Source organism: Protopterus annectens, chromosome 1.part0, assembly GCF_019279795.1.
Source record: "Protopterus annectens isolate FY-2018-M chromosome 1.part0, PAN1.0, whole genome shotgun sequence".
NCBI classification, from domain to species: Eukaryota; Metazoa; Chordata; order Ceratodontiformes; family Protopteridae; genus Protopterus; species Protopterus annectens.
The window spans coordinates 462,729,673-462,751,803 of NC_056725.1; positions in this window are offsets into that span (position 1 = coordinate 462,729,673).

Consider the following 22,131-nt stretch of genomic DNA (forward strand, 5'->3'; position numbering starts at 1 on the left):
TTAGGATGTGGCAATGATGTCATTTCCTGTATTTTTCTATTATAAACTGTTAATTTCACTTGTTTTTTTGTAACTTTTGCATTCTCTGAGGAAGCCACGGATGTCCGTGGCGAAAACGCTCTTTTTGTGGAATTAAAAGCGTTAAGTCTTTTATAACTGGTGTGCTTTGTCCTTGCTGAACAAGGTTCCTCGTTTGTGTATTGCACATGTGATAGACATGGGACAATGGCTAGTCAGACGACATTCGCAGGGATGGTTATCAACCATAGCATGTGCAGGCATGGTTTCCAAGCTGTACAAGACAGCCATTGTGCCACCGCAAGGTCCATCAGTGCCACATTACTGATCCAGTCAGTTGATAGTACATCTACCATGCGGACATCTCACCATGTATGACTGGGATGACATGTGCAGCTTTGATGGACAGGGTTGCATGGTATGGCAGGAGTATGTCACATATATGGCACAGGGATCTGTCCAGCCTATGGCGATCCTAGTATTAGGATGGTGGCTGTCCATGACATATGTCTTATAGATCAGGATATGGACATGTAGCATGTCCATCATCATGGTGTAGCAAATGTCCTTCTGCAAGGTAGACAGCATGCTGCATAGTGGAGGTGAGGATTGTGAAGGCTGGTATCGCACATCCATGCATAGCCATTACCCCTTACAGGTGGTATGTGACCCAATATTGGTCACCACAGTGCTGTATATGCCTGTCCAGTGATCTCCGTGCTCATGGATGGCACCCTGACATGAAATGGGTACCTCATATGACTACTTAAGGGGCCTGTAGACGTCACCATGTCGGGGGGGTGCACTGCACAGCACCATCCCTTACACAGTGTCCATAATGTTGACCACAGCCTAGGTAGTAGTTTATGGGTACAGGGATGTTCACCTAGCGGTGACACTGCTGGTATCATCCATCAGACTGTGCACATATGTCACACACTTCACCCACACAGCCCATTCTGTATGTTGTTCACAACACTGACACAGCTATACTGATAGGTCATGGCCATTCACAGCCTTACATACACAGATGCCTAACATTTGTCTGTGTGGTATGGGCTACAATGAGGGTGGGATACAACACATTAACCCTGTTCTACTGTAGCTGGCACTGGTGTGCTGTCCACATGTCACTCTTGCACCTTTTGTAGTTGTGAGTCTGTCAACAGGCCACTGGTGGAACAGTCCTGTGACATGCAAAGGTATTTGTAATCAAATATCCATGCTGTCTTGTACATCTGTACTGCTAACATCTACAGTGCTAATGGTTCATGGACATGCACACCATACTCAGCAGGGTTATAGTGCGGTGCCACCCTAATTGACTGTCATCACCACCTGTGGGTTGATATTATCCAACACCCTATCTGTATTGTATGGTCATGCTAGGCACTTGTTCAGAACTTGTGAGCATGTCATGAGCTACTGATTACTATAGCACCCATTCCACACCATTTCCCCCAGGTACACTGGCTGTCCTACACTTCCCAGCTTGCTTATGGTACAACAGCTGTTGTACACATGTAACGCACATATCCTGTGGGACATGGTTGTATATACAGGCATGTCCAACTGTCACGTACCAGTGCTACTGCCTGTCTATATGAGGGATATGTCATACATGTGGCAGAGCAATTGTCTCATGTACACATTCAATGCTCACCTCCCAACATACGGCACTACAGCCTGTGGGGGATGCACTTCTGCAGCCGTGCTGGGGGCATAGCTCGCAGGTGTACCTCATTACGAGGAACGTACCTCATATGGGGTTCTAAAAGGTGCATGTTCCTCAAGGTTCCACATTGGAAGGGTCTGTCACACATTCATTGTTGTAAATTGTTTACCTACTAGCCATGGATAAATAGATGGGAATCATATTAATTCATTAGAATATCTTTTTTATATGTAAAACCAGCCTATTTTTGCCATCATATGCCCTTCCTAGTTGAAGCTGTTAGTAAGCCAGTTGTAAGTGTTCCACGTTTTGCCCATTTGTCACACAGTATGAGGGCTAATGTTCCTCAGTTTGGGGACAGGAGGTTGACAGCTATGGCTGGGGGTAATGCTGTCACCAACCCTGACTGCACCTGACAGTCATTTTGGGATGTGTAACATTCGGAACACACCCCACCCATCACATAGTCTCACATGATCTACACCACTGGCCACACCTACGAGGACAACTTGTGCAGTACGTCTCCATACTCACTGTAGGCACCAGAGGTAGCCCCCATCATGGAAGACAACATCACCAGCTTATAGCCCACAGACTCATGTGTGCCCATCACATACAGCCAATAGTGAGTTATAACATTCACAACACACCAGTCATAGATGACTCTGTAGGGAGTCACACTGCAGTTCCACACAGCAGGCTACACAAGGCGTTAGTCGCTTACATCTTGCTGTCGGGTAACTGCTTCTGCAACATAACCTATGCACCCATGCCACACCTCACCAGGTACGATATGACTGTCATTCTCCATGTTAGTGTGACTGCCCTGTGATGCCACTTCACAGACTACATGTGCAGGGACATGCAATAGCTCACCAGTCTTATAGCCCTGAGGGTGTGGGCCAAGCCCTGGGGAGCATTTTGCATTCGTCCGGACACGATACCACTGTACAATGACTGACTGTGTCACTTCAACAGTTGCCTATGCTCCTATTGTCATTCCACAGGCATCTGGTATCTGTCCGCTATGACTGACCTGGTCAAACACAATGCTGTGGCACAGATGACTTGCACCTGTCAGCCCTGGGAGTACAGCTCACATGTAAGGCACTTGCTGCTTCTATACTGCCTGTCTTGCACAGTTTCCAATAACTGTCACCAGCAGGGCAGTAACTGGCAGCCACGACATGGGGTCATGTGACACAATGCTTGCATCTTCCTCTGTGATGCACGCAGGCAAGGCACACCTTATAATGCACCAGTCAAACATCTCTGCAGTGACTGGGACCTGCCTCTAGGCTCTGCAGAGCACACCTGCAATGACAGGTTATAGACAGACCATACCTTTCAGGCACATACCTGGACCGGCACACCCACAGCTGAGGGGTTCCCATATCCCACTATGTTTTGCACACATCCTGGCAAGTTACTTAGCACAATGCATCAGAGGTGCTCCATGTGCAACTAACTGTGTCTGGGACCACTATACACATTGTAACAAGTGACAGAGTCAACATGATACCCCACGGGTAACATACCTTCTATGTTGGTATAGTGGACAGTGGGCCTCAGACAGCTACTACTGATGTGTGACTGGCACTACCCCACACTTCACTGGGATAGCCACTCATGTACCGACACATCCATGTGTCATACCCTCCGCTCTGCTGGGCCAACCCATACACACCACCTCCAAGACCTACATTACCCTTGGCATGAACACTACCACCATGTGACTGGTGTTACACACCTGGGGTTATCCCCTCATTGGTGGATTCCGAACATATGCTAATCGACTTTGTTACCCACATCCCGGCAACACACCCATCACAGCATACACAGTACATGAGTGCTACAACACATACTACAGACGTCTGCTGACAGCGGTTGTTAACATCATGACACCCATGCAGATGGACAATGCACATACAAATGCTGACACATACCCCAGTGCACTTCATTAGCATGTACACAACTACATGGATCATGCTATTCCACACAGATTTATGATGGTACACACCAGATAACAGACGCCACTCTGGTGGTCATGTTCCATGGACATATAATGTACAACAACAGGTGTAGGCTGTTGCACAGTGGTGTACATTCCCATGTGTGGGGTGGCTCACTGGTCAGCCGTGGTGGGGCCACAGGGTCCCCCATCACATACTCCAAGACTAGCTATGTAAACATGACTGCCACACATTCCGGGGTGTACCACCAGGCATTATGGTGGTATATCAGTAGTCGATGGCAACACCCACATCTGCTGTCACATACAACAGTCACTCAGGAACATTGCAGACCCAGGTGCTGTTGCCAACATGCTGGAGGATGGATTCAATGCTGACATTACACCCTCTCACTCACTACAGGGCCGCAATCCATACATGAACATTGTGGTGTCCCTGTGGTCACACCTACACAGTACTGACCTATACTCTATATGTCCTGGGACACTGGCCCCATGTCACCTTCCAACATCCCAGGCTGTGATGTCCACCAACCTCTGAATTACATGTCTCCCCACTAGGCCACCATATTCAGTAATAGCCTTGTTTCAGACATTGTAGCCCCTGAATGGCACACAGCAGCATTTATCACACTACACACAGGTGGCACCACATTGCACGAGTGGGACTATAGTCCTACACACCTGACTGGACTGTTCTGCATGGCTATGGGGCACATCATCAAGGACGTCATTCACAGAGACATTGTTGGGCTCTCGTCTTTTGCTGCCACCCAGGTTGGGCTTGTTAGGGCCAGAGCATGGCCCCTACACATGGAGGACTCCTTTCATACAGTTACCAGGGCAGTTACTGATGGTACGGGAGTCCACACATCCTACATTGTCCTCTCATTGCCTTTCAGCACCATTCCTCATTCTGGTATTGACGACATACACATCCACCTGCACAGCATACTCTGTGTCTCAGGATGTTATGCTATGTGGCTCATGGACAGGACACACAGTGAGGCCAGCATACCATAGTACCTACTACATGCCAGGTACATTTGGCATACCACGGTCCTCAGTCATAGGGCCCCTCATGTTCAGTATATGCTTCCCTGTGTAACAGGCTAGCATATGGGACTTTCCCTGCCTAGCTTTCAAACCCCTGCATACCAAGCACCATGATTGCTCCACCAGCTGATACTGACTCCAACCATATGGTTGTCGCTGTGACAGATACATAATATGACTATCATGGCATCAAGCTACATGACATAAGGTGCATGCACATCACCTTTGCATTACACCATTCACCCACTGACTATCACATGGATGGTAGTCCCCTACATACATATCACATTGTACATGCTTGCAGTACACACATATGTCGCACCCACTCCTGTGATTACCGTATTTCCACTGTGGCGTGGATATCCTTCTACGTGGCCACACCTATCTGTACTGGGTGTGTAGCTGGTACATAGGCACCCATTGTACCTCTGAACTCAAGACATCTACACACATTCAAGGGTACACCACCCCATTTAAGGTGTACCTTACACAACAGCTACAGCTTTACATGCCACAACATTAACACGCCATGACGTTTACTGAGCTACGACAGTTTAAATATGCGGCTGCACTATGGACACCACATGTGTGCACATTTGCATACTACATACTCAGGGGTGACCTCTGCTGATCAGACAAGGCCCATGTCCACAACATTATTAATGGATATACTCCTCATACGCGACATAAGCAGAGGCCACTGTGAGCAACATGCTCATGGATATGTGCACACATGCCACAATAAGTGGGATGTGCTTGTGGGTTACATTCCCAAACCGGACACTCACCATGCTTTGGAACATAAGTCCTATGTACATCACGCAGGGACACTCAGTAGCACTGTTCATGTAATACCTCCCTTGGTGGTTGGGAGACACATGTAGGCCTGGGATCACTGCAGTGGCTGTACTGTGTAGAGGTGCAGGTGACACCTGGCACTGCTGTTCACAGGACCCTACCCTAGAGAGGTGCCACTAGTGTGAACACTGTAGTTGTGCTTACACATGGACTTGCCAGACTGCATAGTACCCCACTATGCACCTGTGAAGCTATTACATGTCCTTTGTGCATGGTTACTTGGTAGCCCTTCCATTTAGATTAGCTATCATGCTATTACTATGTCCCATACCTACAGGCCATATGTATTCTGTTATTGTACATACCAATAGACGATACCTGTGGTATGCATGATATGCCTGTTATGCTGTGTAGAATATCTGTCATATCTACCTATAATACTATACATTACAAATATTTCACATAGTATCCCATAATGCAAAGCAGACTTGCACAGCGGGACCACCTTACATATGTCATTAACGTTATATGCCCATACACATGCGTGCTGTGACAGTATATCAACATATACTATCCCCTGCTATGGCACGTCCTTGTTGGACATACCCTACCACTGACGGCGGGTTGTATGGAATTGTTCTGTTTAACGCCCTCATGTAGCATCCATTGTGGTGTCTGTGCTGTGTACCTTGTGTCTCACTGCTGGACGCACAGTTTCTACACGCGTTAGTATGCTCAGCAAGACATCAGTACATAAATACCTTTCCCCACTTTATGCATTGCGGACATGTTTAATTAATGCAAACCAGGCTATACATACAGTAAAACTAATTAATACAGATCATGCTATACATAACCTTACATATTGGGTGTTCTACATATCTTGTTGTCCTTACGGCGTTTTGTTTCTATCTCTCTCACAGTTTTTCAACTGGTATTCGGTATGAGCATACGGTTTGAATGTCTGGCAAGCCATCCTTATATACGTCGATACCTGTAACATGTGGATTCATCCCGCCAATTGGTGTTCCTGAGTGACTAATTACTTGCATATCAGCTGTGCAGCTACTCCATTCGCCAATTACGCAGCAACAGTGGGGTATAATTGGATTCTCCACTTGGGCGTTGCCTATTTGCCCTACCTTTAGGGAGACGGTCTGTATTGTGTTTTGTTATGTGTAACTGCAACTGCTATGCATGGAGACAAGTATAGTTTGGATTCATGTCCCCCGTGGATTGTGTGTGACAGGTAGAGTATTTGTTTCAACATGTGGGTGTACCTGTCATCCCAACGTGTGATAACGGAGTATTGCAAACAAAACCTGTAACATGGCTGTTTGTTCCATTATACAACACCTGCAATTTTGCATGATGCCTTTAATTGTGTCTCTCACATGGTATGTTGAGGGTTCTGCAGATGTAATTGACTGACTGGATGTTTGTGCTGCTATTACAGTTTGTATTGCTTTAGTTTATAGTGTGGGGGATGTCGGTGGGTGTACATAGCATATACAGGTTTGTGGGCCTTGCATTTCTACATAATCCGTATATATGTGTGTGGGCTCCATCCCTAGTTAGAGAGCTAACAGTTAGTAGACTTATGTTACGGGATTGTACTTTGGGCCGTTGTTAATTGGTTTCTATATCGTCTGCAGGTGAGCTTGCTACTTGTATACCTCCGTAATTGCGGCGATATATCAAGGGATATGTGTAAGTGACAACTATCCCTTGTATTTCTGTCCCAGATATTTGCAGTCATTGTGGCTGTGTTGTTAAAAGAGCCTGTTTGCCATGGGTTGCCACCTTTTCATATGGTCATTGTTGGACACCTGCGGGACACACTGTGGTGTTTACAGGCCAACACGTAGCCACGGTCAGTACACAGGTTAGCACATACTTTTATCCTCACTACATACCTATTGTTGTGTGACTTTGGCTACTTATCATATTGCATGTAACATTTATGTTTCTTACATACAGGCATAACTATTACATACGACTGTTACATTATATATGGGACATATTTATGTCCTACCATCTCAGACATTTGCCCTTTGTACTGTTTTATGTCTGGACACACCTGCCCAGGGTGGGGCTGTCCCTCCTACTGTGGGACAGGTAGTAGCCGTATGACTATGGCTAGCTATACCCACACCTACCGTACTGATCTGCCTCTGACTTGGCACTAACAAACACATGTTGCGGACACACACACACATTACAGTCACACAGAGATGCACACGGCACCCTCAATGCACACTTACACAGACTACGGCACTCACAGACACAGTTGAACACAGTACCTACGTGGACCGCGACACCGGCAGCGGTGACTAACTGTCCCTTCATATCATCATACTATTACTCACGGATGTACTGTTACGGTACTGTGTTCTATCAGTCTTTCAGCCTCGTGGTTACGCATGTCGGTATGTTACACATTCCATGGTTGGTGGTATCCTATTTATTTGTACCTCCAAGGTGTTATGAATGTCGTTGAACTATCTATTATATTTGCAGATATCGCTGAATCCATCTATATCACCATATATCCCTCTATTGCCCTTTCTATCTGTATTATATATATGCATATGTGTACATATATATATATATATATATATATATATATATATATATATATATATATATATATATATAGATATATATATATATCTGGCGGGGAACGTGACAGGCACACAGCACCACCATATGCTGTAAGGCTCATGTACTGTTCAGGTGTTGGCATTCCGTGTTCCACTGGCTGTTGTGTTTACAATGTTTGAGGGCTGCCTATGTAGGAGTCACACATTGGGCCACCTATACATTACAATTTACAGGTGGTCATGTTTGTGTGCCATCCATTTAACTGTGTGTGCAGGTGGAGAGGTGTCAGTCCGTAGGGGCCTACACTGTCAGAGTATGTTCTATACGTTCCCTCTTTGCCTCCGTCTGCCTACTGGGGCTGGCACAGTGTGTTCATGGTCTGAATCTCTTTGTGCCTGTAATGGCCTTGGCAATTGTGGTGGGCTATGAGGGCCTTCACCATTTTGTCCCTGCTGCAGCTGCTTCCGCAGGATCATATTATGTAGCATGGCACATACTATGATGATGTGGGCACACGTGCCTGGAGAGTACTGCAAGGCTCCACCAGATGTATCCAAGCACTGGAACCGTGATTTCAGCATCCCGAACACACGCTCTATGATGATTCTGGTTTGTGCGTGTGCCTCATTATGGCGTTCTTGCATGGGTGTGTGTGCATTTCTGATGGGAGTCATCATCCATGGCTCCAGGGCATAGCCAGCATCCCCCACGAGATGGCCATGTGGGATGTCCCCCCTGACAAATACCTGATACAGCTGTGGGGCATGCCAGATATCGGAGTCATGGTAGCTTCCAGGGCTGCCAGCACACACATCCATGATAATGCCCTGGGCATTGCACACGACCTGGCAGTTGATGGAGTGAAATCCCTTGCGGTTTATGTAGTGCCTACCCTGCTCACCGGGTGGTGACTTGATTTGTATGTGCGTGCAGTCTATCGCACCCAGTACCTCCGGGTATTGTGCCACACGGTGGAAGTGGCGCATATTGCTGGCCAACTCCTCCTGAGTTCTGGGGAAGTATATCTGCTCATTGGCATGTGGTAACATGGCATCCAGGAACTGGTGTAGTACCCTGGATGCTGATGCCTGTGAGATACCCATTATATCTCCAGTTGGCCTTTGAAAGGTACCTGTGGCCAGTATTCGCAGGCTTACACATACCTTCGTGTCTACTGGGATGGGTTCCCCTCTGTTGTTTCTGGTTCTCAGGTGTGGCCGGCACAGCTCCACTATTTGCTGTAAGATGTCCCTGTCCACCCTGTAATGCTCTACTATCTCCAGGTCATGTAGCCCCTGGTAGGTTACCCTTGGTCTGAACACTCTCCTTCTCCTCCGAGGCCTGCGGTGGTTGTTGGCATCATCCTTCACAACACCGTCAGTCTCTAACACATGCTGATGAATCACAGCTATGGCAGCTCCCAACATGTACATTTTAAAAGTTCCCCGTTTGTTTACACCTATGGTGCGGTGTTTGGGAATACACAGGTGTGTGTTGGGTGCTTTCACACTTTATACTATTGTGCTGTGAACACCGATGATGTCATAGGGTGTGTATGTACGATCGTAGCTACAGGTTATCTTATGTGTTTTACTGCCGGAACTACTATTGTGGTGCCTTTGGTGTTGAATTACATTTGCCTGCTGTGGATTACCTCTTGACCTTCCCTTTACATTTCTACATGTTGCACCTACCATTTTCTGGCATGCATCCTGCAGCCTACTTTCATTTGTACTTTCCTGGACCTGGCGTATCTTGCGTTATGTGTGCTACTGCCAGTCTGCTCTCGGTTTGCTTTGCTCTGCTGTGTCAGGTCTCCTATCTTTGCAATCCAATACCTCCCCTCCTTTCTTTGCATTCTAATGCCTCCCCTATCCTGTTTTGCAGGTTTCTGCAAGCAGACTTGTCAGCTGCCGTCGTTTGGCCTTCGTGGGTTGATTGGTGTTGATTGCTCATTAGTACTCCAATTACCCTACTTCCACATTTCCTTCTTTTCTTCCCCTGACCTTCCTGTTTCTGCTATTGTTTGTGGCACGTGCGTCCGATTACTGGGTTTCGGGCATGTTTTCATCCTCGTACACATGCACTTTTGGGCACCATGTGTGCTCTCAGCTAAACGATTCCTCCCCACCCCTGTCTTGCAGCTTTGCTTAGCAACGGACAGGCCAGATTTGCAATGCTCCAATGTGCTTACTGCTACGGTGGCACACCCCTCTGCTGATGTCATGTATCTCCTCTGAGCCACTCCTCAGTGTTATACCGCTGCGCCGTATGGTACAACCTTCATCCGGCGGGACATTTGCGATTCAGTATTATCTGCCTCATTTGCATGGCATTGACTACTAATTCATAGTTACCGTGCCGAACACTATCGCAGGCCCTTAGCAACCCTTGCACCTTGGTTGTGGTGTTCCATGCCTACCATTGTGTATTATGCTGTAAACCTGATTTCTATTATGTTGCGATTTTATGACATTTTTATATTATTTCTCTATGTTACAGCTTCTGCACACATGCCCTGCAGTTGTGTTGTGCGTTACTGTGGACATGACATTAAATGTTGTTATTTATGTGTTGTGCATCTTTTCTTATGCCATTGGCTGTGTATTTCACCATTGGCATATGTTAACGCTGTGATACCTGGGTCTGGCTCTCTTCCATAGCTCTGATGTTCTGTTTGGGAAAATGTAAACCGTGTTTTTTGGTTTACATTTCCGTGGGCTTACGCTACGCCTGCACCACTTCATGAATCTCTATATGCCTTCATTTGCATGGTGCAACACTGCACATGGGGTGATTAGCATACCTACGCCAGGGGCTGCGCAGTTCTGGCGTACGCCGGTAGTGCACGTGGAACTGGATCGTACCTGAATCACTCGATGGCCATATTTGGCATTATACCGCCTACACTATGCCTGCGCCTGGCGCAAGCTTCATGAATCCCGGGGATGATTTTAAAGAAGTACGTGATGATAGAAGCAGGAATATGTAAAGACTCGTGGTCATTTCTAGAGAGAATTAATGAATTAGAATATGTTGACCAACACAATTTTATAACAATTGATGTAAGAGATTTATACACCTCAATACCTCAAGAATTAGGTATTGAGTGGGTATCTCAGAATCTCAAGCAAAAAGGTGATTCGTATATGGAAATAGCACTAGTAGAAGAGTTGTTGGACATTGTTCTATCACACAATTACATTTACTTTAAGAACAACTATTACCATCAAACAAAAGGAGTGTCCATGGGGTCCCCGTGCGGTTCAAGTTTTGCTAATTTAGTAATGAACCACTGGGAACATAACTACGTATTTAAAGTAGATCACATTAATAACCAAATAGCATTTTTTACTCGATATTTAGATGATATATTTATATTGTTTAAAGGCAACAAAGAACAAGCTGAATATCTGGTAGACTACTTCAATCAGACCACAGAATTTTTTGAATTTACATATAGCTATCATGAAAAAGAGATAGCATACTTAGATGTACTTCTAACTAAGAATAAATTTGCCAAGAAATATGAAGCAAAAATTTACAGAAAGCCTTCTTATTCTAATACATTTCTACACTTCGCAAGTGGCCACCCTTTTCACCAGAAGAAATCGGTCGTTAAGGGGCAATTTGTGAGGGCGGCCCGAATGACCACCACAGAGGAAGATTTTATTGTAGAATGTAATACATTGAGACAAATGTTCATCAGAAGAGCATACCCTAGTAACCTATTGGATGGAATTATAACCAAAGTTGTTAATAAAAGGATGAGTGGAATCTATCAACCTATCCTGAGATATAAGAAGGAAGACATAATTGAAAAATACAACCATACTGGTAGGAAACAACAATTTATCAGACAACATTTGTAATAGTATAATAAGTAAGGAAACTAGTGGTTTAAATGTTAATTTTGTTATTACATATAACATTGATTTCCAATACATAAAAAATATTGTATGGAAAAATTGGAACATCATTACTCAGGATAAGGAACTTCTTGAGAAATTAGGTTCAGTTCTGAATTTTACAACAAGAAGAGATAGGAACTTTAAAAATATACTTGAAAATTTAGGAAACGTGACGACTAAAACCAAGGGCATGCAACAATGCTATGCTTGCCTGTACTGTAAACATATTTATGTAGGTACATCAATAGATATTTATAACAACAATAATTATAAAAAAGTTTTGAAGAGCACGGGCAAATTTAATTGTAATTCCAAAATGGTCGTATATTGTCCCTGTTTCTATGTAGGTAAAACAAAATGTAGATTGAGGGATAGAATATACGACCATTTATATAGCATCAAAAAAGCTAATCAAGACAGTGCATTAGCTAAACATGTACAAGATAATCCTAGTCATGTTTTTAAATTTTGGGTACTGGACCAGATGGGACCAAAAATAAGGGGTGGACCAACTGAAATAGAACTTGAAAAGTTGGAATTAGTATGGCAAATACACCTAAACACATATAATGACCCTGGACTCAATGACATGTGCTCCATTATGCCTTTATTTATTTATTTATTTATTTATTTATGTATTTAAATTTGTTGACCGGGAGTGTCCGACTGGACGTGGGTCCATTTTCAGAGGAGGCCCGGGGAGAAAAGCTCCACAGTAAAATAAACAGACAGTAGTTACATTGGATTACATAGTGATTAACAATTTAACATAGAAATTACTTGGAACATATTTACAGATGAAGAACATAGTACATCAGTAGACAACTAGAATCTTTATCTGTGAAGTACATAACAAGCATTAACAAATGTAACAATGAGAAGTTCCTGCTGTATAATAAGTACTAGGCTTATGAGCATCTGAGCTTGCTATCATCAAGGTAGTTAGTGGAGGTGAAAGAAAGGTAGTAGTTGGATGGGGTGGATGATATTAGAGTGGGAGTTGCAAGGGCATAGCCAGCATGTTTATAGGTGCGCTTTTAATAAAGTTTTGAAGTTGGTGCATGATGGTACAGAGGTAATTGTGGGTGGGAATGAGTTCCATAATTTGGCTATGGCGCAAGAGAATAGTGCTTCACCAGCAGAGTTATTGGCTTTAGTGATCTGCAAGTGATTTTTGTTGCTGGATCTTAGTGGTCTGGTGGTGCGATAGGGTTGGAGTAGATTCTGGAGGGATGGGACATTTAGTGGATGGTTTACTAGTTTGTGGGTGAGTGAGAGTTGATACCACTGAAGGAGGTGAGGGTGTTCAAGCCAGCCCAGTTCAGCAAGTGAGAGACAGTGGTGACTACGGTAGGATGCCCCTGTGGTGAATTTTGCGATTTTGTTGTAGCAGGCCTCTAGCTTGTTTAGATCACATTGCCTTAGGTTGGTATATACTGGAGAGGCATAAAGTAGGGTGGAGATAAGGTGGGAATTTGCTATTGAAATCTTTGCTGCTTTGGTGAGAAATTGTTTATTTCTGTATAATGCTCCTAGTTTTTGTGGACTTTTGTATGGTCATGGATATGTGAATGTCAAATTTTAGTTTATTGTCTATTTCCACTCCTAGCAATTTGGTGTGTTCAGTTGGGTATATAGTGGAGTTGTCTTTTGCTGTGATGTTAAAGTGAGAGTTGTTTTGAGTATGTTTGGTGGGTTGGAAGATGAGTAGTTTAGTTTTGTTTGGGTTGAGTATTAACTGGGCATCAGATAACCATGTTTCAACAGAGGAAAAGGCTTCCTGTGTGACTTTTTGCAGTTTGGGTAGGGACTGGGCTGAGCAGATGATGGTAGAGTCATCTGCGTATTGGATGAATGTGCCATGTTTGGTGGCAGAGGCTAGATTATTGGTGTAAACAGAGAAAAGTAGGGGTCCAAGGATGGATCCTTGGGGAACCCCTATGGAGACAGGTAGTTGGGGAGATATGTCATTCTGCCATACAACGGATTGTTGGCGGTCAGGCAGGTAACTCTGAAACCAGTTGGTGACTGATTGTGAGAAGGATAGGTTATTGAGGACAGAGATAAGTTGTTTGTGTGGGACCATGTCAAATGCTTTAGATAGGTCTAGGAAAGTAGCAGAGGAGAGATAGCCATTGTTTTTATGCTGAAGGATAGTGTTTGTAAAGGAGAGTAAGGCAGTGGCAGTGGTGGTGCTATGGTTTGGTCGGAAACCATGCTGAGTACTGGAAAGGAGGTTGTTAGTAAGGAGGTAGTGTGAGACCTGAGAGTGTATGCATCTCTCTAGTATTTTGGAGAGTGGAGAGAGAATAGCTATGGGGCAGTAATTGGTTAGTTCTGCAGAGGGTCTGCCTTTGTGGAGGGGAATTATATGTGAGACTTTCCACAATGTGGGAACGTAACTTTCTGACAGAGATCGGTTAATCAAGATGGATACTGGGTAGGCCAGAGCATCAGCTGCGATTTGTAGGTATTCACTTGGGAGGTTGTCTGCTGCTAATTTGGTGGGTTTAAGTTTAGTTAAGAGTTTTTTTATGTTGGAGGTAGGTACAGGAGAAAAACTAAAAATTAAAAGTCTGTGTAGATAGTAATTTAAAACTACTAACTGCATTTTGGATTAATTTGGATGTACTGCTGCTTTATCAAGAATAATAGTAATGAGATGGTTATACATATTCATATACATTCTTATTTTTACTTTTACTTTTATCATATATTAATAACTGTTCAATAATCTTTTAAATATATATATATATATATATATATATATATATATATATATATATATACATAATCTTTTACCAGCATAAATTTGAATATATAAACTGTTTTATTAAACAGGTGGTGCAATGCTTTTAGTGTTTTTTGACCAAATAAGATAGTATAGCCCTTTAAATCGTAGTAAGCTGAGATCAGCTGACTTGACATCATTGTTATTTATATGATTTTGTATGTTTTCACAATTATCTGATGAAGTTCAAAGATTTGTATTGAACGAAAAGCACTTCATTAAAGGACTGTACCTTTCAGCAAGTTGCCACGTTTTCTTCTTGTTCCTTCAAATCACTAAACAATGACATATATTTGAGTTTCAGAGTTGATATCCTTTAGAAAAATGCATTTTAACACAAACCCTGTTATTTTTGCTACTTTCTATGTTTATAAGAGCAAAATTTAAAATCTGTCCCTATTCTTTGGGCCCTCCCCCCATTATGTCAGACTGTGTCCATATTTCTAGGGCTAAGAGGTTGAGGTTGAGAGGTATGGATATAGCGAACCTGTTAGAGGACAAATCCAGTTCCAACTTTACCCCATCTTAGTCCCAACCATCTTCCCACAAATGCCCTCAAATATAATCCCTACAACTACAACTAGGTTGCATGTACTGGCTGCACTCCCTAAAGCCAAAAACACCACTTCAATGGGCCCTAATAACATCCCTGGATGCTTCCTGAATAGTCTAAAATACAAAATATCAGGACCATGGAGTCATTATTTAACTAGACTTTTAAAACAGACTTTGTGCCACATGAATGGAGGACTATGATGGTCATCTGCTTTCATTAGGTATACCTTCAACAGATACAGGAAACTACAGACCCATTGGTCTGACTAATCTTATTTGCAAAGCCCTGGAAAGAATTATCATGGCAATTATCAGCAAGGGCATAGGATACCTCCAGAGACTGGATCCATCCCAGGCTGGCTTTGTCAAAGGAAGGTCAGGCTTACTGGATCAAGCGGATTTCTTTGAAAAGGTCACTAGGACAGTGGTTGATGGGAAAACAGTGCACACTGCTTACATAGATCTGGAAAAGCATTTGATACAATACTCCACTCTGGCATTGTCAACAAACTTATGGAACTAGGCATAAACCCCTTTATAACACACTGGATAGCTAGATGGCTCAGTGATAGGACCCAGGAGGTTAGAATCAGTGAGGCCATCTCGATAAAGAGGCCGATCACTAGTGGAGTCTCCCAAGGCTCTATGTTAGGCTCAGTCCTCTTTAGCATCTACTTCTCGGATGTCAAAGCCAATGTCAAAGGTCTCTGTCTAACCAAGTTCACAGATGATTCCTAACTGGGAGCAGTCATTGAATCCCCCCAAGATGAGAACACCCTTCAGGAAGGTCTAATACAGACAAACATCTGGTGCCAAAGCCATGGCTTAAAATGCAATACCAAGAAATGCATTATAGATCTTTTGGGAAGTCTGCCACCCTGAGTAACTATGCCATCAATAAAGTACAGTCAGGGATCTGAGACCTCATATAGATAGTAACCTAGCCTTCAACCAATATGTGTCCAGGGTAAAAAGAAAATCCTTCTATGTTGCTCAACTTATAAGCAAGGGCATGGCATCTAGGTCCAAAGAGGTCATCATAGCACTGTACTTGGCCCTCATCAGAACCATTACAGATTATTATGCCCTCTTCGGTATGTACCTGACCAGACACATGGAGCAACTGGAATGTTCACAAAGGTTCCTTACAAAAAAAGAATACAGGCCGTAAATACAATTTTCTATGCTGAGCACCTCAAAGCCCTGTCTCCTTACTCAGTATCATACAGACCTATGAGCTGTGATCTTTCCCTGGCATGCAGAGTATCCCTGGACCCTGTTTTGATGAACATTTTGCACATCTGTAAACAAACAGCGACAGACAGATATTTTTCTCAGAGAAAGCACAAGTTGGACCAATAGATGGGCAATCAGAAATTTACCCCTGATCTGGCTCCCATGTCTCTGATGGACAGAGGCAGCCAGTGAATCACCCCCTATTTAAATCAAATTTGTGAGTTGCACTTTGCACAGCTAGGCTTATAAGGGTCCTCATGCTCATTAGCCTAGTATACATCTATGAACATACAAAATCCATAAAAGTCTGTTAAATTTCTTTTCATACTATCCAGTTCTAATCACTGTCTAATATATTATATTTGTTCACTAGCTCCCCCAAATCTCTAGGTGATCATTTTTTTCTCTATCCCTTCATAAAACATCCTACTTCCCATACTTAGCAGGTTTGCACTCATCTGTTATTGCATCATCCTTAAATGAAATCCATACTGTTGGATGCAACCTTATATATGTATTTATTTTTTGTTTATTTCTCCCTCAAGGATCCATTCATATTTTAATAATTTCCTTACTGTCCTCTGCACTTCCCCTTAACATATCATAATAAAATTACGCATACATCTCACTGACAACTTCATCCTAGTTGTACCATACCTAACTTTCCAAAGTGGTCCTTCATGTATAATTTTCCCCATTCATTGGTTTTAGTCCATTTGTCCAGGTTTTCAAAAATAATCCCAATAACTTGCTTTGTAAATAATCAAGTACTCGTCTATAATTTGCAACATATGAACAACTGGTTCTTAAAATGACTTACTCCAAATATGTCTTCTTCTATATTTCTAGTTCATGCCTGTCCCACTGTCCCTCATAACTTGAATACCTGCCTTCCATTTATCCCTGTCAGTCCTTCCTGCCCAAATACTATATTATACTATCCTTACTAGTGGCTCTGGAAAGAACATGCTGCCTGTTAGCCTCTAGATTTACACATTTTCCTTTTCAGCACTAGAACATGATCTTTCAAACCCTTGTCCACTTCCCATTGCTTCCCTCACAGTTTGCCATTGTCATTATACATAACCTTTATGTGCTGTTATCATAACTCTCAACTACCAAAATGCAGGCAGTATGCTACAATTTGGTTCTCAGATTTATCCTTGCTCTTCCCAGTTTTCTTCCTAAGTCAGATCACAAGAAAAACATACATTTTACTAAATGAACCAAGCATATACAAGGATTCCTTGTCACTTACACAAAGGAATCAGACACTTCATCTCCATCATCTCCAGTTTCCTAAACTGCTCTGCCTTTACTGCCTAGGCTTCAATACAGTGCAATATGGATTGGGAGGGTGGCCTAATGGTTAAGGTGTTTGCCTCACAAACACAAGGTGCAGGGTTTGAGTCTCACAAGGGATAATTGGCTAAGCTTAAAATGGCTCGCAAGGGCAGTTAGCTTAGTACTAACCTATGAATAGTACTGGTCACACCACTAATTTGTATACCTTACTTTTCAGCTTCTTTGGCATTCTTTTGCAATACTACACCTGACACATTGTATCAGCTGGCTATAGCCCTTCTAATTCTAGCTTTGACCTTACCATTCAGACTTCCTTTCTCCTCAAACAGATACCTGAAGCTACTAACTTGTTCCACTATTTCCCTTCTATCTCAACTTTCAACTTCTTTGGATTTCCCTCATTTTCCTACTATTACAACTGTCTCATTTGTACTCAGTTTCATCCTATGTGCCTTCAGTTTTGCATTCCTTTCCCTTATCATTGGCCAGATTTCTTGTTCAGCCTGCAAATACTATCATTCCATTCCATTCACAACCCCTTTTTTCCATTTTTGGACATGGGGTGTCACTTCAACAGTCACAATCATCTAGACTCAAGGTTTACACTGTCAGGTGGCTAGCCCTGCCACGGTACTTCATCCACATCACACACTTGCATGCACACTCATACCTATGGCCAATTGAGAGTATCAAATCTACCTAATGTATGTCTTTGCAATGTGAGAGGAAACCAGATCACCCAGAGGATGCCCATGCAAACACAGGGGGACATGCAGACTCCACCAAGAAAGCACTCCAGCCGAGAATCAAACCAGGGAACCTCTTGCTGTAAGGCAACAATGGTATCTGCTGCACCACTGTGCTACCCTCAGCCTGTATTACTACATCATCTGCATAAGGCAGCTTTGTTGGTCTGTCCCTTCTGCCTTGTTTGCTAATGTCATCCTTCACCAGTATGAACAGAAGTGGGCTCACAGCTGAACCCTGATATGCACCCACTCCCATCAGAAGCCCTTCTCTGAGTTGGAATACTGTTTGTTCTTGTATTATTGTGTCCTTGTAGATAGCTTGCACTAATTATATCACTGTTTTCAGGAGTTTCGAGCATTACAGGACTGTCCCAATCAGTTTTCGTGGCACCCTGTCATATGCCTTCTCCAAGTCTAGGAATACCTAGGTGGACTCCTTCCTCATCTCTAGTTTCTTCTCAACTATCTGTCTCACTGCAAAACTCAGGTCAAATGTGCTGCATCCTGATCTGAATCCTAACTTCTCATCTCCCATATTACTTTCTACTACTATGCATATTCATTTATCAATCATCCTCTCCAGAACTTTCATGCAGTATATCAGGAGTCTGACACTTCTATATTGCCCACAGATTTGAATATCTCCTTTGTTCCTGTACCTTGGCACTAGAATGCTTATTATCCAGTCATCTGGGATATGCTTTTCTCTACAAACTGCTATTAATACCCTCAGGAGCCATTTCTCCCCTAACCTACCCACATCTTTATCATATCTGCTGAACCTCATTTGAGCCTGCTGCCTTCCCTGACTTTATTTTCCTTACGGCTGTTCTTACTAGGTAGTCTTCTCTTATTCTTTCATTGTAGACTGCATTTGGGGCAGTACAGCTTCCATAGTGTTTTCATCATTCAGAAGCTGCTAGAAGTACTCCTTCCATCTGCCTTTCATGTCCTGTGAACTGGTGAGTAGATTGTTGCTGGCATCCCTTATGAAGAGAGTCTAACAATTTTCTTTACCTTTCTGTCTTTCCTTTTCCATCTGATAGAGTTTATTTGTGCCAACCAGTATTCATTCTTAGCCTGGCCCATCTTTTCTAGTTGCCACTTTTTCCTGTACTCCTTTCAGCCTTCCGTATGTACCTTATTTCCACACCCGGCTTGGAAATATATCTGTTCTATAGTCCTCACACATGCTGTTTTAAGGTCTGCCATTCTTCTTTATCTCCACTTATTTCTTCTTCTTCCTGAGATGTTAGAGCCCTGAATATTTCCTTGAACTCGTGTTCTTTCTCTCCAATCAACTTCCAGGTCTTTAGCTTACTCTCTGTAGACCTAAGGACCTTCTCTGCCAACTGTTTGCAGTTGATTGTGGCAACCAGTGGTTCATGCTGTGAGCCAACTGTTTCACTGGGGATGACTTTGCAATCAATGATACTACCACAGTGCTCTTTCCTTACTAGGAGAAAGTCTACCTGAGTTTTGACCACTTTTGTATGTGACCTTTATCCCTCTTGTTGAACTATGTGTTGACCACCATTGAGCCATTTGCCAGACGAAAATCTAGAATACCCTCTCCTTCTTTATGCGTGTTGCCCCTTCCATGTAGACCCAGGCATTCCTACTATCCTGTTCTGTCTGTCCCAGTATGTGCATTCAGGTCCCCTATTATCCACATCAACTCATGTTGTCCTCCTTTATCTAGTAGGTCCTGCAGCTGCTGCCCCTGAATGCAGTCTTTTTCTTCACTATCACAAGCCTGCTGTGGAGAATAGACTGAAATTATGAATACTGACCTATCCTTAACACTAGAGTTTAATTTCCTTTAGACTATTACTAATTCTAAAGACTCTCCCATGCCACAATTCCCCCATTATTTCTGGTCTGTCCTCCCCCTGAGTACCAGGATCCCAAGTCATGAGTTGTTGCTGCACTGCCCTTCTATATTGTTTCCTGGATACAAAGGATATCCAGCCTACTCCTTACCATCATGTCATCCACTTGCAAGCTACATCCTATCAGTGAACCTTTATTGAGTGTAGCAATCGTTAGTTCACATTTGGCAGGTTGGTTGTTTTTTACATCCAGCATTCATTCAACAGAGCAATCCCAGGTAACATAAGCTGGGCAAAAGGATACTGGTCAACCAGTAGCTTACTGACCCAGGGCTGCAAGGCTTTACGGCAGGGAGACACACACACACACACACACACACACACACACACACACACACACACACACACACACACACACACACACATACATATTCTGGCTAATATGGGCATGTAGATCCCCCCTACTGTTAGCATGGGTCCCTAGCATAGGTCAGAGTAGGCTGAGTCTTCAAACCACTTATCACCAAAAAATGTCCAAGACCATTTTCAGTAACATAGTCACTGTAACCAAATCACCTGAGGAACAAGGCAGTTTTCCTTGCATCTCGGCCAAAGTTTCACTTACCAGAATAAATAGATATTAAATACCACTTTGAGTTTCCCATGAAACAGTCACTGACCTAGATGGAGCTATCCAGCAATAAATAAAATGCATAAATAAATTACCATCTACCCTCATTCAATGTTTAGAGTTCTCTAGATAATTCAGAAATCTGTGACATTGTTTTCTATTATTTCATGTGTTTCAAATCATTCCTTTCTATAGCATAGCTTCAGCTAGCAGAGCCTTTATTATCCTTGGACCCAAAAAATGAAACTCCCTACTTTCTTCTATTCATTCCTCTTCAAAACTATCATTTGGAACTCACAGTTGAAAGGCTACCTATACTCTATGTCAGTTTGGACTTGGTTGCTGATGTGACTTTGGTTGTTATGTATCTCTTGTTTTAGCCTAGTGTTCCTGCAAATCATTTATCAGATAAATGTCTTGCAAATGGAAGAACGACTGTTAATCTTAATTGTAAGTAGATCTTAGCACTTAGCGCAAAAGTTCCTGTTATGTGCTGCATTTCACATCTACTTTAAATTATGCTACATCGGTCAAGATTCATAATCAGATTCCATAGTACACAAAGCTGAGTGTATTGCTTTGTGTGGTACACAAGCCTAAAGCAAGTAACAGAAATGTCCACTGCTCTAACACTATGGAGGCCTTTGAGCTGCCTGCCCCTACGGTATATCTGGCTTTGGAAGCTCCTCCAGGTTTTATCTCTTGTTTACCTGGTCCTGGAAGATCCTCCCAGTCTTATCTCTTCTGCTCATTTTATTGGGCACTGACTGATGAAACTGGGAAGCCCCCCCCCCTTAGACTGTTAGTGTGTTTTGAAACTGTGTGTTCCTCGTTGCTGACTCGTCTGCCTTTCAATTGCTTTGTAATTAATTAATTAAAGTGTGTTTTTACATTAAAAGGCTGAAACTGCAATTCTAGTGACAGTAGAAAGGTAGCCTGCTCTGTCTGAGTTGAGAAACAAACAGGGAGGCTTAAAGTAAGATCATCTCAATGTCCAG